The 15,832-nt window shown below is 37.6% G+C and overlaps 1 pseudogene; it reads right to left on the bottom strand.

The window, feature by feature from the left end:
• Positions 1-735: 735 nt before the first annotated feature.
• On the bottom strand, positions 736-1,206 carry LOC114028293 (annotated as a pseudogene).
• Between the last annotated feature and the right edge of the window lie 14,626 nt (positions 1,207-15,832).

Here is a 15,832-nt window from a genome sequence, read left to right as displayed (position 1 = left end):
TTATATTATATCCATTTTCCCCCTATTGAGGCAAATTAGCATTTAAAATTAAGACATTATCCCTTTGAGAGTAGAACCTAAATTAATTGAATAAAAAGCAATAATGGAACAAAATAATTTTTACCTGTGGGAAATTTTCTGGAATTTACTGGAAATTTCTCAGCAACACCTAATTAATTCATTTTAATTTACCCCAAAAGGGTTTTTAGCAGAATGAATATGTATGTATGTATATGTATATACATGTATATGTATATGTTCATGTTTTCAACAAAGAACTAACATATAGAACAGTTTCTTTGAGTAAGTTGTATACAATTGACTTCAATTAAAATTTGTTTATAAATCTAAACTCATTAACCATCCAAAAAATTTAAATATACCAAGATAGAATCATTTTTTCTAATTCTGTTCTCTCAACTCACCATCATTTTATGTCTTCCCATATCACATGTCTTTGAATTCTTTCTATCTACCATTTTTGATACTGTCATTTTCATTCATATATTAGCATTTCTTCAGCCATTCCTCAATTGCTAAGCACATGTTTTGTTTCCAGTTCTTTGCTCTTACAAGTACATATAGGTCTTCTTTCCTCTTTTTTTTTTTTTTAGGAGCAGATAGCAAGTTTATTTGGTGAAAGCAGAGAGCGAATAAGCCAAAGAGGATATATGGTGGGGGTTGGAAATAAGGATATTGGTAACCCTGAAAATGTAGTTAGTTGCTTCAGGGGTAAGAGGATGATTTTCACACTAAGAAAGTTAGGGGGTTCTTTGTGAAAAGGGGAGTTGTTCTCAGCCATTCAGCACCATCCAGACTAGCTCTTCATAGTTGATACAACCGTTGTTGACCTCATGCTCTGCCACCAACACTTCCACTTCTTCCTCTGTCATCTTCTCACCCAGGGTGATGAGGACATGTCATACTTCAGCCCCCATGACTGGGCCATTACATACTCTTTATATTTTTGGTCCTTATTCTCTGCAGCATTGGCAGAAAGTGTTCCAAGTCTAGCTCCTTCACATACATCTCCTCATTCTTGGGATTCCCTAAGACCTTGAGCACCTCAGCATTGGTAGGGGTCTGGCCCAGGGCTCACATTGCATCCTCACACTGACTGTATGAGATCTTTCCATCCCCTGTTTGGTCAAACAGCTGAATGGCTTCCTTGAACTCTGGTCTCTGATCCTCCGTGAAATCACACATCTTGGCAATGCAGCTTGCTCATATCGCTGCTGCTGCTGTGTGGAAGCCTCCTTTTTCAATGACATCTTTACATTCTGAGCAGACTGGCTCAGAGGATGTGAACTGCTTTATAACTCTTAATATACAATGTCATTTCTTTCCAAAGAGGTTGCAACAATTCACAACTTCATTAGCAGTATAATAGTATGTGTTTCTCCACATTATCGCCATCATTGAATGTTATCATTTATAAATATTTTTGCCATCTAATGAATATAATAGGATAGTTCAAAGTTATTTTAATTTGGATTTCTCTGACTCTTGGAGTATTTAAACATTTTTTGGTGCCTAATGATAACTTATATGAATTCTTTCAGTATTACTTGTTCATATCCTTTACCACTTTCTTACTGGAGAATAGATAATTATGTTATACATTTATATCTTTTCATTATAGATTTTAATCAGAAATATTTAAAGTAAGTATTTCCCCCCAGCTATTCTCCCCCAGCCCTCTGTATATTCTGGATACATTGCTTCCTGTGTTACAGAAATTCTCAATTTTATAGAATTATATCTACCAAAATAGGTTGACTCATAATTTCTTCTATTTGTTGAACAGCTAAAAATTTTCCTCTTTTACACAGTTTTACTAGATATATCACAGAATATAAAAGTTGGAAATTGGAAGAGGTCTCAATTTTCATCTAGTCCAATTCATATATTTGAAAGGAATACCCACCATAACATTCTGTTTTTCTCTAATTTTGCATTATATTTTCACATTTTAATCCATTTGGAATGTATTGTTGCAATAGGTGAGATAATAATATTTTTTCCTTTTGGTCATACTGCTTTCTGATTTATCCAATAATTATTATTGAGTAATATTTGCCTCCACCATTGATTTCTTATCTTGGATTTATTAAGTATTACTCTGTTGTATGCATTTGCTTTTAATTGTGGATTATTTATACTGTTCAGATCTATATTCCTATTCATAACCCAATATCAGATATTTTTTGGTAACTGCTACTTTATGATATAAATTTAGATATGGTGGTGAACATGGTGATATGAATCCTGGCTCTCCCTTTTTTATCATAACTTCTTTGGATATTCTTGTCTATTTTTTTTTTTGATTTAACTAATCACTTTCTCTAATAATAAGGAGTAGTTTGGTATTGAATTAAAACAATTATTAAGTCATGGTGCCATCTTTACTGTGTAAAATTGACCTAATCAAATACATTGTATCTCTTCATATATCCAATTCTTTCATTATATCTATCAAAATTATTATGTAGCTGCCATAGGAGGCAGTGTGGGATCGTGGTTAGAAAACTAGCTTTGGAATCAGAAGACCTAGGTTCAGTCTGCCCTGATCTATGCTGTATGTGACCCTTAGCAAGCCACATTAGCATCCTAGCGCTCCCTAGAGCTCTCTAAGGGACAGGTAGGTGGCACAGTGGATAGTATCCTGCTTCTGGAGTCAGGAGGACCTGAGTTCAAATTGGGTCTCAGACACTTACTAACTGTGTGACTCTGGGTGAGTCATTTAATCCCAACTGGCTACAAAAACTCCCTAAAACTATTCTCTAAATAGCTCTCTCTATGTTTTACAGAAGATGCTGATTTTTACGAAGTGTGTTCCAAACAAACAAATAAATAAATGAGTTTATATAGGCTTTGTACAAATCTTGTTAGGTTAACTCTCAAGTCATTGACATATTTTGTAAATGATATTTTTCTATTTCTTTTGTATTTTGTTAGTGACACAGAAATGTTGATGATTTTTCAGGTTTATTTTATATACTGTTATCTCGTTAAATCCACTTTTTATATTGGTTAATTTTTGTTGAATCATTTGGGTTTCTATGTTTAAAAGAACAAAGATAGGGAAAGCCTCTGGACTAGGGCAAATGTACATTCAGCAGATCTGTGCTGGAGGTGAAACAATTAGGGATAATTAGGGATGCATTGAGGTGTTAATTAAAAAAGTTTCTGAAGGAGAAGATATCAAAAGCACGGAAAAAACCTTGCACCTTATTACTACTAAAAAAAAAGGTGATTGAGAAAACATCAATTACTAAGCTTTATTTCTAATTTGCCATTTGCATAAAAAGTGAGTGAGAATAATATGCACATAATCAAGAGCATCTTTGCTCTTGACAATTTCAGTAGGAAACAAGCAAGCTTTCATAAGCAGTATTTCAAGCAGACCCTATCTTTTATTCTCTATTTTATTGATTTCTCCTTTTATTTCACAATTTCCTTCTTTGTGCCTGCTTTTTGTATATTAATTCAATAATTTTTGAAATTCATTAACTAAAAATCCAACTCTGATTTTTTCTCATTAATCTGTATTTAGGGACATAAGCTTGTTTTTAATTACTGCTTTGGCTACATCCCATAAATTGTGACATGTTGAATTATTGTCATTATTCCCAGTTTAATCTTAAGTTTCTATAATTTGTTCTTCAGGCCAGACATTATTTAGCAAGTAATTTTTTGGATTTCCGTATAGGCCTACAATTGTTGATACTATTTTTCTTATTGATTATTATTTGGTTGCATTATCATCTTTTTAAAAATAATTTCTACCTTTATTTGTAACTTTTACACATCACAGATTATCTTTTTAAAAAAATTCAGGTGTATTTGAAACATTAACTTTTGATACTGTAATTGAAAGATACTTGATCAGTAACGAAATACTTTACATATTCCTGAAGAAACGAAACTACAATATTGAAATTTTCACTATTAATGAAATCTACCCTTTATTCAGCTCTAGTTATCTGTCAAATCCTATTTCTTCAGCATTTTATTTTAAATGCATAACTTTTTTTCTAGCTTATATTTTTATCTGATTTATCATACTTCACTAATGAAGTATTAAAGTCTACAAATACTATTATTTTTGTACCTAATTCCTTCTGCAACTCAATCAACTTTTCCTTTATAAATTTAGTTGCTATCCAATTAGGACAATAGATTTCTTTTTTAAAAAAGTCTTTTTTTTTATTTTTGGCTTGAACACTAAAACTTAAATACGTAATAAGAAAAGAAAATGAAACATATTATAAACTTAAATATTAAAATTTAAATATAAAATAAGAAAAGAAAAAACATGTCATGTGCACAGTAGAATGTGAGGGGATTAAAAATATATAGCAATGGGGCAGCTAGGTGGTGCAATGGATAGAGCACTGGCCCTGGAGTCAAGAGGACCTGAGTTCAAATCTGACCTCAGACACAAAACACTTACTAGATGTGTGACTCTGGGCAAATCACTTAACCCCAATTGCCATATACATACACACACACACACACACACACACACACACACACACATATATATATATATATATTTGCTTCCTTGTAGTTTTTCTTTTGTTCTCCATTGTATACTTTTTACTTTGTTTTTTTTTTTCCCCCTTCCTCCACTCTCACTCGTCCCCCAGGCTGCAATTAAGCATGGATATATTTATATATAAATATTGATATGTACATATACATATACATATACATATACATATATGCATACTCTCCCCAAGAGATTTTATTCCTAATCTTTGTTTTTTTTCTGTTTGTGCCTATCTCTTATTTCCTATCCTTCCTGTCTCCTCTACTTTATTTCTACCTGCTACCTTGCCCTCCTATTATTTAACCTACACCCCTCCAACAATCCCTCCTTGTCCTCCCATTCCCATGAATCTAAACACCCTTTTATGTCCCCTTTTAACCTATTCCATCACCCTCCTTTCCAAAGATCCCTCCCTTATCTTCTCCTCCCCCCTCTCTATCCCCTTAGTGTTTTATTTCTTTCTAAATTTAGAAGACTTCTAAATGTATATGTATTGTTCCCTCTTAAGCCCATACCTGATGAAAGTAGGTTTCCAGAACTACCAGCCCTTCTCCCTCTAATTCCCCTGTATTTATTCTTTCTCTCACACCTCATTTGTATAAAATAACTACTCTTTTTAGCTGTTCCTGAACAGTTTTACTTTTTGAAGTAACATCATGGTCAGGTCTACCCCAATTTTTCTTACAAACCACCCAATTTACTAATAACAATCTTAGACACACGTTTTACATTTTGCATACATAAAAAGTAAACAGTCTGTCCTTTTTGAGGTCCTTGTAGTCAGTCTTTGGTATGTACCTCTTGGCTCTTGTATGTCAAAACTTCTGTTAAGTTCATTTTTTTAAACAAAGTCCTGAAAGTCTGACAATTTGTTAAATGTCCATTTTTTTTTTCCCATTCAGGATTATGCTTAGCTTTGCTGGATATGAGACTTTTGGCCCCAAGCCCAGTTCTTTTGCTCTTCGATATATAGTGTTCCAAGACTTGCAGTCTTTTAGTGTTGACACTGCTAGGTCTTGTGTGATTTTAATTGTGGCACTGCCATATGTAAATTGTTTTTTTTTTTTTTCTTGTTGCTTGTAATGCTTTATCCTTGAGCTGGGGGTTTTGGAGTTTGACTATGATATTTCTGTGGGTTTTTCTCATAGAATCTCTTTCAAGTGGTGATTGGTGAATTTTTTTCTATTTCTATTTTCCCCTCATGTTCTAATGCTTCAAGACAAATTTATTTAATTACTTCTTGTATTATTGTATCAAGATTCCTTTTTTAATCATAGCTTTCAGGTAGTCCAATTATTCTTATGTTTTTCTTCTTGATCTGTTCTCCAAATCAGTTGTTTTTCTTATGAGATGTTTCACATTCTTTTCTATTTTTTCATCCTTTATATTTTGTTTTATTATTTCTTGGTCTCTTATGACTTCACTGGCTTCCCCTTGCCCAGTTCTGATTTTCAAGGAGTCATTTTCTTCCTTAAGATTCTGGATCTTCTTTTCCAATTGATTGACTTTCTTTTCATAATCTCCTTGTTTTTCTCAGATTTTTTTTTTAGTTTTTCCTCTATCTCTCTCATTTGATTTTTAAAGCATTTTTTAAGTTCTTCTGTGAGTTCTTTTTGGTCAGGTGACCATTTAACATTACTCTTTGGGGCAGAAGAGAATTTCTTTGCATCACTATTCTCCTCTGAGGACAAACCCTGGTCTTCTCTATTCCTGGTTGAGTTCTTTCTCCTTTGCCTGTGCATTTTTTTTTGTAATCACCTCTAGTTCTGGGGCATGGGGGATGGTGCCTCTGGCCTTAGATCCTCCTTCAGTTCTCCTCTCTGACCTAGATCCCAAACCAAGAACTCCAGCCTCCTATAAGTGTCCACAGCCAGCGGCATCCCTGCCCCGCTGCTTCTGCACTCACTGGGCTTCTGCTGGTTCCTTTTCATTTGGCCAAGTCTCTGCAGCACAGCTGGGTCTGGGTTTCCTTGTCAGCAGAGGTTCCCTTGTTGTTTCTGGGCTCAGACGCCCAACTCCCCTGCCTGTCCCGGGGAGGGTGGGGGTGGGGGACAAAAGTTCAGGTGGCTGAGGTTGAGTCAGGGGCTTGCTGGTTAAGTGTTCCTTAGCCTGGAGTTTTTACCCAGGATTTTTCTTCAGATCTTCTCCAATTGTCCTAGGAGGACCCCTGTTCTGACCCTTCTCTTATTTATTTTTAGCACTCTAAGTTTGCCCTGAGGCGCTGTTTTATCTCTTTTGTGGAGGAAAATCTTGGAATTTTCTGACCTACTCTGCCATCTTCCCAGAATCCTCTCCCAACAATAGATTCTAAAATTATATTCTCTCTTTAATGGTACTGTTAAGCAGGATGAGAGTTCCTTGTTTATTTTTCTTAGTAGTATGCTTTTGGTCACAGACTGTGACTACTGAGGCAATCGGTGGCCCAGTAGAGAAAGCTTCTGGGCACGGAATCAGGAAGACCTAAGTACAAATTTGGCCTTGGACACTTACTAGCTGTGTGACCCTGGGCAAGTCAGTTAACCTCTGATTTCCTTAGTTTACTCCTCCATGACACCTGGCCCTCAAAGGATAGTTGTGAGGATATAATAGGATAAGTACTTAAAAACCTGACCCATCGCAGTAACTATATACATGCTTATTCCATTCCCTACTATTTGAGGACTAATCAAATGCAGAGAGGACCATTATCTAGAAACTGGTTGCTACATATAAAATTCCTCTCAGTTCTGTGTAGTCCCTTTTGCTTCTCCTTTGGGCGGATAGTTGGCTCAGTGGATAAAACACTGGGTTTGGCATCCAGAAAACCTGAGTTCAAATCCCGCCTGTGACCCTATGTGATTCAGGCAAGTCCCTTAAGTTCTCTCAGCCTTAGTTTCCTCATTTGTAAATGAGGGAGTTGGAGCTGACAGATTCTAAGGTATCTATATAGATAACAATATAGATAAATAATTTATTAAGTACTTTCTATGTGGCAGACATTGTACTAAACACAGGAATAGGAACAAAGTCAGCTCTGCTATAGCACTTATTTTGAAAACATGAATCTGTTCCAATGGGATTGATATATTAGGGAATAATTTTAATATAACTCAAATTCTTTGTTTGCTTATTCAGGGAGAAACATGAAGAGAAGTGAGATAACTGCCCTACTTTACAATGATACTAGCAGCAATCTTCCAACACCCACTGTCAGCTCTTTGTCAAGGTAAACCACCCTATTTCATACGTACCTTAAGGTACAGTAGAAGTCACAGGCAGAAGGAGGCAGGGCCGCCCCTTTCCCATTCCCCACTTTTCACTAGGCCCAGACCTTAGGCCAGCGGTTGTGGTCCGCTAAGATTCCACCCTTCAGATCAGGCTCAGTCCGTGAGAACCTGGAGCAGGTCCAGGAGTAGCCCAAGGTTGTGGATACTGCTGCCATTATTTATTCTAATATTTCTGTGTTTTTGAATCATTTGACATGCATAAAACTGTGCTATAACTTTTTATTAGGTTTGTATGTGTCACTGACAAAGTTTTTGAGTGTTTTTCCCTAACCCTATTTCCCCTATGATTTTGTGTAGTGCAGTGATATTTAGGAAGATGTACATCTTGTTTACAAGCAAGCAAGTGCTTGGCATCTAGAAGCTTACATTCTATTTAATAGGGAAAGACAACATTTTAAAAGAGGTGTGGGGTTGGAGGGAATGATGTATACACACACATTCACTTATCAGAGCTGAAGGATGTAGGGACACAGGCCCTTGCCAGTGGGAAAGAGGTGAACGTGATGGGCTGAGTAGAGAGGGCTGGGTGGGAAGTAATAGGGGAAATGGTGCAGAGGCCTGGGCCCCAGGAGGATTGAGGGATAGGGTGTGTGCTATATGGGTACCTGAGATAGTCTGGAAAGAACCAGAGAAAGATCTGGTAGGGTTGGAGGCTTCCTTTTAAAGTGCTGAACCTGGGTTCTAGGAAGGTTGAGATTTGATTGTACTATGCTCTTCTCCCACTATTTAAATCATTGTCATAGTTCCCCCTGCTCTTCTCAATAGTGTAATAGTCTAATTGTAATCTTAGTGACATAATTTTTGTAAAGGAACCACCCACCTCATATTAGGTCATTCTATAACTCATACAATAGATGGTAGTCATGACCTTTCTTCTGTTGAAGCATATGTTTTGCTGGCTTTTTGGTAGCCTATATATTTTACTATAAATATGTATATATATAAAATATGTATAAACATAATTTTTCACTCATGAGATTTAATTTTTAAAGATAAAAGTTTTATTTTATTAGTAATTTTGTTGTTTTGTTCTTTTATTAATTATTTTATTATTAACAAATATAAATATTTAAATATATTGAATTTGATTCAGTAAACTGTAGGGAGATTTTAGTTGCTTTTCAAGCCCGCTCCCAAATTGATTTGCATAGCAGCCAGGGACATTCTGGGGATTGAGAAAAATCTCCTGATCCCAGCTCTACCCAACTCCTTTGGAATTTTGTATGTGGAAGATGATTTTTTAAAAAGAGATGTCATTTTTCTCCCCTGTGATACTACTTTCCAATATACTGATTAGCAAAGGAAATATGGCTTAATGACTAATGCCAAGCAGGAAGATCTAAATTCAAATTCTCCCTCAGACACTAGCTGTGTGACCCTGGGCAAATTGCTTAACTTCTGTGTGTCCCAGGCAATTCCAGAGAGTTTATCTACAGTTATAAATGGGTTATCTATGCATTCCTGGAGTGAGTACCCTATACTGATGATAGCAGTAATTATCTTCTTATTGCCTGTTGCTTACCAATTTTGTATTTTTTATCCATTTTTATAAAAAAAAATTAGGTATGACCCTTGTGTAGCAAGTAAGACAAAGGCCTTTACTACCGTTAGCAATTGTTTTACATCATCTGTACTTAGAGTTCCATCTATCAAAAGCCAAAGGTTTGGCTAGGGCTGGGGAGAAAAGAATGTGGCGGCCTGTCAGGCATAGAACGTTCCCAAAAGCTAATCGTGTTAGTAGTTATGACTCTTTCATACCTCACATTTTCTAATACTTTTGTTTATCCTATCCTGGGTGATAGATAGGTTTGGAGCCAGAAGGGACGTTAAAGATAATTTAGCCCAGGCCTCTTTCATTTGTCAGAGGAGAGAGCCAAGGCCATAAGTGGACTTGGGCATCCGCTCAGGAATCAGGTGAATCCAGTCTTCTTTCTGGTACATCACGTTTCTTCCCGAATCTTCTCTCAGGGAAGAAATGTGTTTCTACTTTCAATTATAAGAAAATGTTACCTTGCTACTTCTAACTTGTACTTTATAAACCTAATTACCCACAAACATAGTCAAGTAATGTAGGATCATGGCTCTGGAGCTGGAAGGGCCCTCAGACGCCCTCAAGTCTAATCTTCACATTTTAAAGGTGAGAAAATTGAGGCCCAGGGGCTTAAGTGACTTGCCCAAGATCTCACGTGCAAAACAAGACATCATATCACACATGAAATCCTAACCCTCTCATGTCACGCATTTTGTTTGATTCTTATTGTAATTGCTATTATTTTAACACTTATTACTTGTATCTGTATGGTACTTTATTTCTTTTAAAAAGGTTTTATGATAGCATTTTGTTTTTATACAAGTTATTTCCCTGTAAACCTTGTCTGTCGTCCTCCCTTAAATCCTTCTTTGTAACAAAGGAAAACATTAAAGCTAAGCTAATAACACATATTTTACTTTAATAGCTAAGTAGATCCAAACATTATTTTGTTGTCGTTCAGTCATGTCCAGCTCTTCATGACCCTATGGACCATAGCACACCAGGCCTTTCTATCCTCCAGTATCTTTTGAAGTCTGTCCGAGTTCATGTTCATTGTTTCTACGACTCTACCCATCCTTCCCCTTTTCCTTTTCCCTTCAATCCTTCCCAGTATCCGGGTCTTTTATAATGAGTCCCATCTTCTCATTATATGGCCAAAGTATTTAAGCTTCAGCTTCAGTGTTTGACCTTCTAGTGAAAAGCCTGAATTAATTTCATTAAGTATTGACTGATTTGATCTTCTAGCTGTCCAAGGGACTCTCAAAAACACATTAACCAACAAACAAAAATGATTTCTTGGTCGCCTGCCAAGTCTATCTGAAGTTGTTATTGTTGTTATTAATATTATTATTATTTTGAACCAGACCAGCAACTAGATGATTCTGTGGATAGAGAGCTGGGCCTGGAGTCAGGAAGACCTGAACTCAAATCCAACTTCAGACACTTACTAGCTGTGACCCTGGGCAAGTCACTTAATCTTTTTTTGCCTCAGTTTTTCCTCGCACCTGCCTCCCAGGGTTGTTGTGAAGATCAGATGAGAAATTAATTGTAAAGCCCTTAGCACAGTGCCTGGCACACAATAAGCACTAAATAAATGTTAGCTACTGCTATTATTGTGATTTTTATTTTATTTGATAGTGAATTCCTGATGAAGAACCTGGCCTTGCAAATTTCGGTTTTAGCACTGAAAGTTGAATCAACTTGTCCAGGGCCACAGACAGAGACGATGTGTAACCAGAGACAGTATTTGAACCCAGATCTTCCTGACTCAGAGACTGCCTCTCTATTCATTGCTCCACCTGCCTCTTTCATATCATATTGTCTTTTAAATTAACATTTCCCCCCTCTAGGTCATTATTATTTGTAGCCTTTGGCCAAAAAAAATTGAAAGTATTAGTGCTGAGATAAAGCCCCGCCTTTCAGGGTATTTACTTGTTTAGAAAGGAGCCCCCGGAAGACCGTTGGGGCATTACTTGAAACCTCTCCCACTTTCTGCCTTATCTGGCCAAAGCTGTTTTCCTGTTTCTCTGCAGCTCCCAGCAGGAAACCACGCTCGCCCCTGCTTAGCATCTCCCTGGGAGGGAGTGACGCCAGCAGAATACTAACAGTACGTAACAAGCTACAGTCCCTGAAAATGACCACAGGATATTCCGAGGACTCCGTTTTCATGTCCAACAGAGCCTCTTTTCAACCCTAATAAGGTGAAACAAGCAAACACCATAGAAGCAGAGGGCACGTTCAGCTCTATTTTCTCCATTTTGTTGACTTAGCAACAACCTCTGAGTCGAGAAAGCTATTTTAGGATCAAAACTGTTATTAATCTATAAGCAGTTAGCCAGAAGGCTGCAGCACATTGGATTTACATGGTGATATATTCTTCTGCAACAAAATACGGCCATAAGCAGGTCAGTTGAGGGCCATTCTGGGTCTCATTACTTCAATGGTGCTCCTCCTTAAGAGTTCTCCATGTAATTATACTGAGTCCTAAACAAAGGTCAGTAGATGAAGACATCTGTGTTCCCATTCCACTCACATTTTCTTCCTGTGTGAGAGGCAGATGTAGTAAAAAGACTGAAGCTAAAAGGAATGGGGGGGGGCAGTTAGGTGGCACAGTAGGACCTGAGTTTCCTGAGTTCCAATCCAGCTTCAGACACTTACTAGCTATGTGACCCTGAGCAAGTCACTTAACCCTGTTGGCCTCAGTTTTCTCATTTGTAAAATGAGCCGAAGAAGGAAATGGCAAACCATTCCAGTATCTTTGCCAAGAGAAACCCAAGTGGGGTCACAAAGAGTCGCGCATGACAGAATAACAAAAAGAAATGGACCCAGGGTTGTATGTGTTTGCCCTGTAAAGATGTGAATTATTTGGAGAGGTGATTGGTAACTTTGACTTTGACAATGACTACTGGCAAAACCCAGCATTTATCTTTGAATAGCAGCTCTGGAGTGTCCTCCTACTAGAATTCCTTCAGGGTGATTTTTTAATCCCAAACTCTACACATTGATAGTTTTAAGAGCTATCTCCCTGCTGTGAAAACAAAATGGGGGGGTCATAGCTTATCTTTAGTGAAAGAAGGCGAAATTACATCCTGCAAACATTTAGAAGAAGTTTAGGACATGCAGACAGGGAAGCAGGGGAAACAGGAGTGGATTGGGTCAGTCAGGTAAACAGAACAGCGCCTTATGGGGAGTGGGGGTAGAAAGGGGCACAGATTAGGCTTTTTGTAGATGATGGGAAATTCTCATGGGATGCTCATAGGACAGGATGGAACATCTGGATAGATCTGGAAACTTCCAATTGCCTTGCTGATTAACAGCTTCTCTGTCTGATCTTAGGGGTGAGGAAACTATCAGAGCCACCTGGGCAGGATCCCAACCTGTTTGTAACATACCCGCACTACTCTGACCCCCAGAATGCCCTCAACTTGTATCTACCCTGACCTCGGTATTGCCTAAATTTCCCTGATGCAAGAATTTGAGATAGACCCAAGATTTCCAGTGAGAGCTCAATGTAACCATTTGCTAAGTTGTGGCAGCACTGTTTCTTGTAAGACCATAATGAATTCCCTCTTCTGACCATTGCCTGAGGGTCACAGATTTGGAGGTTCCCTGGTGACATTCCTGATTTTCTCTTCTTAGTGCTCCTCCCAGCAGTAATTCTGGAATCAGAGAGGACTCAATTTAAAATCCCACCTTTGATGCTTATTAACTAGGCGACCTTGCTCCAGAAGCAGGCAAGTCACTGAATTTCCTTGGGCCCTCAGTTTTCTTTTCTGTAAAATGAGGGGTTTGGCCTAGGTGGCCTTTGAGCTCCCTTCTCTAGCTATATTTATCTCTTTCCAGTCCTGCATCAGCTGTAGTAGCCCTAGCGTGGGGTCAACAGGTTCATTGGATAACCAACCCCTTCATTTTATGGATGAAGAAACTGAGGTCCATATTGATATTGCTCTAATGCCTTTACCTTGCTGTCTTCATATTTGCCTTCCTACTCACTAAGGTGTACCCAGTTAAGCAATGTGGTCTTCCCTCAAATAAACCTAGGAAAAACGGACTACTATTCATAGCCCTGGCTGCCTCATCTGATTCATCTTCTGAAATGCCTCCTACCAAGGGACCTCAACAGCTTCACATATCTTCCATTCCATATCATTTCTATAGTCATATTGTAAGGCTTTCATGACCCTACTTACTGGACCCAGCATCACCCCCAAGCCATGATAAGGCATTAAGATTTATCTTGATCTCAAGAAATAAGAAAGCAGAGAATCTTTATCTCAAAAAACAAAACAAACAAACAAAAACCCCAATCCAAATCTGAGAATGGTCTATATACCATCCAGTGTATTCAGGAAATCTTGAGGAAAATCTAAGATGTGCTTTAGGAATGTGTTTGCAGATGAGCTTTTACAGTATACTGAATCTTTACAGTTACATAGTCATAACTCTTTTGTCTACCTTGCAATTACATATATATGTGTATATATACATATATGCACACGTATGTATACTATATATTATATACACAAATACAGATATATATGTACATACACATACATATACACACATACACTTATATATGTATATCCACACATATTGTGTCCCCTCAGCAGAATGCAAGCTCCTTTCAGGACAAGATGTGCTTTGTTTTTCTCCTTATATCCCCAAAGGCTAGTACAGTGCTTGGCATGTAGTAGATGCTTGAAATTTTGTTGGATGTGGGTCAGTGACAGATATAGAGAACATGACATCCCGTTGTATTTGGTTGTTGATTTTTAAAAATTGACTAGGCAGAGCACAATGTAACCTCCTCAAATAAAATGTCTCTTATGTTAAGATCATAGAAGGAAGGAATACAAATGAAACATTTTTAAATGATACATGTTGTTTGTACTTCGTTTTCAAAGAGGATTAATGGCATCATGGGTGATGTCTTGACTGCTGTGTGAATTGGATTTAAGTGAGGCAGAGTTGCACAAAGTCATCAGCCTCATTCTCTCTTCCTGAGTCATTGAAGTTCAGTGAAAAGACAGTGGCCCAGGATACAGAGGATGACCATGGTGTCTTTGATGTCTGACCAAGTTCTAAGTGCTTCACAGCTCCTGCTTCAGCCACCTTCATGGTCATTGTTCTTATCTGCCCATTCTGCAAGGGTGGATGTCCTTACATGTTTAGAATAAACACCCCCTAACTCACCAATGGGTTTGAGGCCTGTTGGTTACCCTCAACCTGGTTTAGCCCATCTGTTGAGATGGTTTACTGGGTGTGGCCGCTGCACATGCTACAGGTTCTTTGAACCACAGGTGAAAGTTGAGTACCAGGTAGACACCAAAGCAGGCCTGGATGAGGAGGCCTGAAAAGGGCTCGGCAAGCCCTCATACAGGACAACACAGAAGGAAGTTGAGGACAATACAGATGAGCCAAGCCATTTTGTTATTATTGTATTAAATTTTATATACACTTAAAAAACACAAATCATATGTAAATTGTTTCATATGTAATCAACATTTCTGCTCTTTGTGTATTGAAATATTCATTTTTGTTGATGTTTAAGTTCATAATCAAAAATAACGTTTTTAAAAATGGAGTTATACAAGATTTCCTGATAGATATGATCGTGATGAAAACTCTTCAACAATCTGCTTGAATGCCAATACAAAAATGTTTTAAAAAGACGAGGAAAAGTATGCTCACTAAAGGTCTTTACTTTCAGTATTAAGCAGGGTCTAAATAGTAGAGGAATTCTCTATCCTCAGAGAGGTCCTCTAGATCAGGGCGTCTTAAACTTTTTCCACACACTACCCCTTACGCAACCCACAGTTTAAGAAGCGCTGCAGATCCTCCGCCTTGTGAATTATATCATACTAATTATATCAAATAGAGTCTTTTTTTATAAGATCCACTGTTACTCAAAGAGATCAGCAAGTTCATATAAAATAAAAATAAAAAAACAATAAAGGTGATTGTTCCTATTATTTCATGTAGGTGGTTTGGCTGCCACTTGAGTTGTCCGTCATTGAACATATCTTGGGCAGACCTACAGACGGACAATAATCTAACCCCAGAACTGAATAGGAACTCAGGCTCAGTTAAATTTGGAAAAAAAATTTAATTAATCAATAAGTACTTCTTAGATACTTGCTATGTGCCAGGCACTGTGCTAAGTACTGAGAATGTAAAGACAAAAGTGAAAGAGTCCTTTTCCCTCAAGGAGCTTACATTCTAACAGAACACTATTGCTTTCAGTAATCCCAAGTATCTGTCTTGTAGTGGGACCAGGTCTGACTCAGGCTTCTCTGGTGGCTAAGGTTCAGGACTGGAATGAAATGAGGCACTTACAGAGTATTTAACAGTTAACAAAATGGGGTCTACTCAGCATGGAAAAGACATTCAGCAAAGTCCACCACTGATTCAGTTAAGCATAATTTTCTTGTGTCTGTTAGTCATGTTGGCAGGTCAGGTGAGCCTAAGGTAGTTGCCCCT

Source organism: Vombatus ursinus, unplaced genomic scaffold (genome assembly GCF_900497805.2).
Source record: "Vombatus ursinus unplaced genomic scaffold, bare-nosed wombat genome assembly UNPS02014874.1, whole genome shotgun sequence".
Taxonomy (NCBI): Eukaryota; Metazoa; Chordata; class Mammalia; order Diprotodontia; family Vombatidae; genus Vombatus; species Vombatus ursinus.
This window is presented reverse-complemented; position numbering and strand designations above follow the sequence as displayed.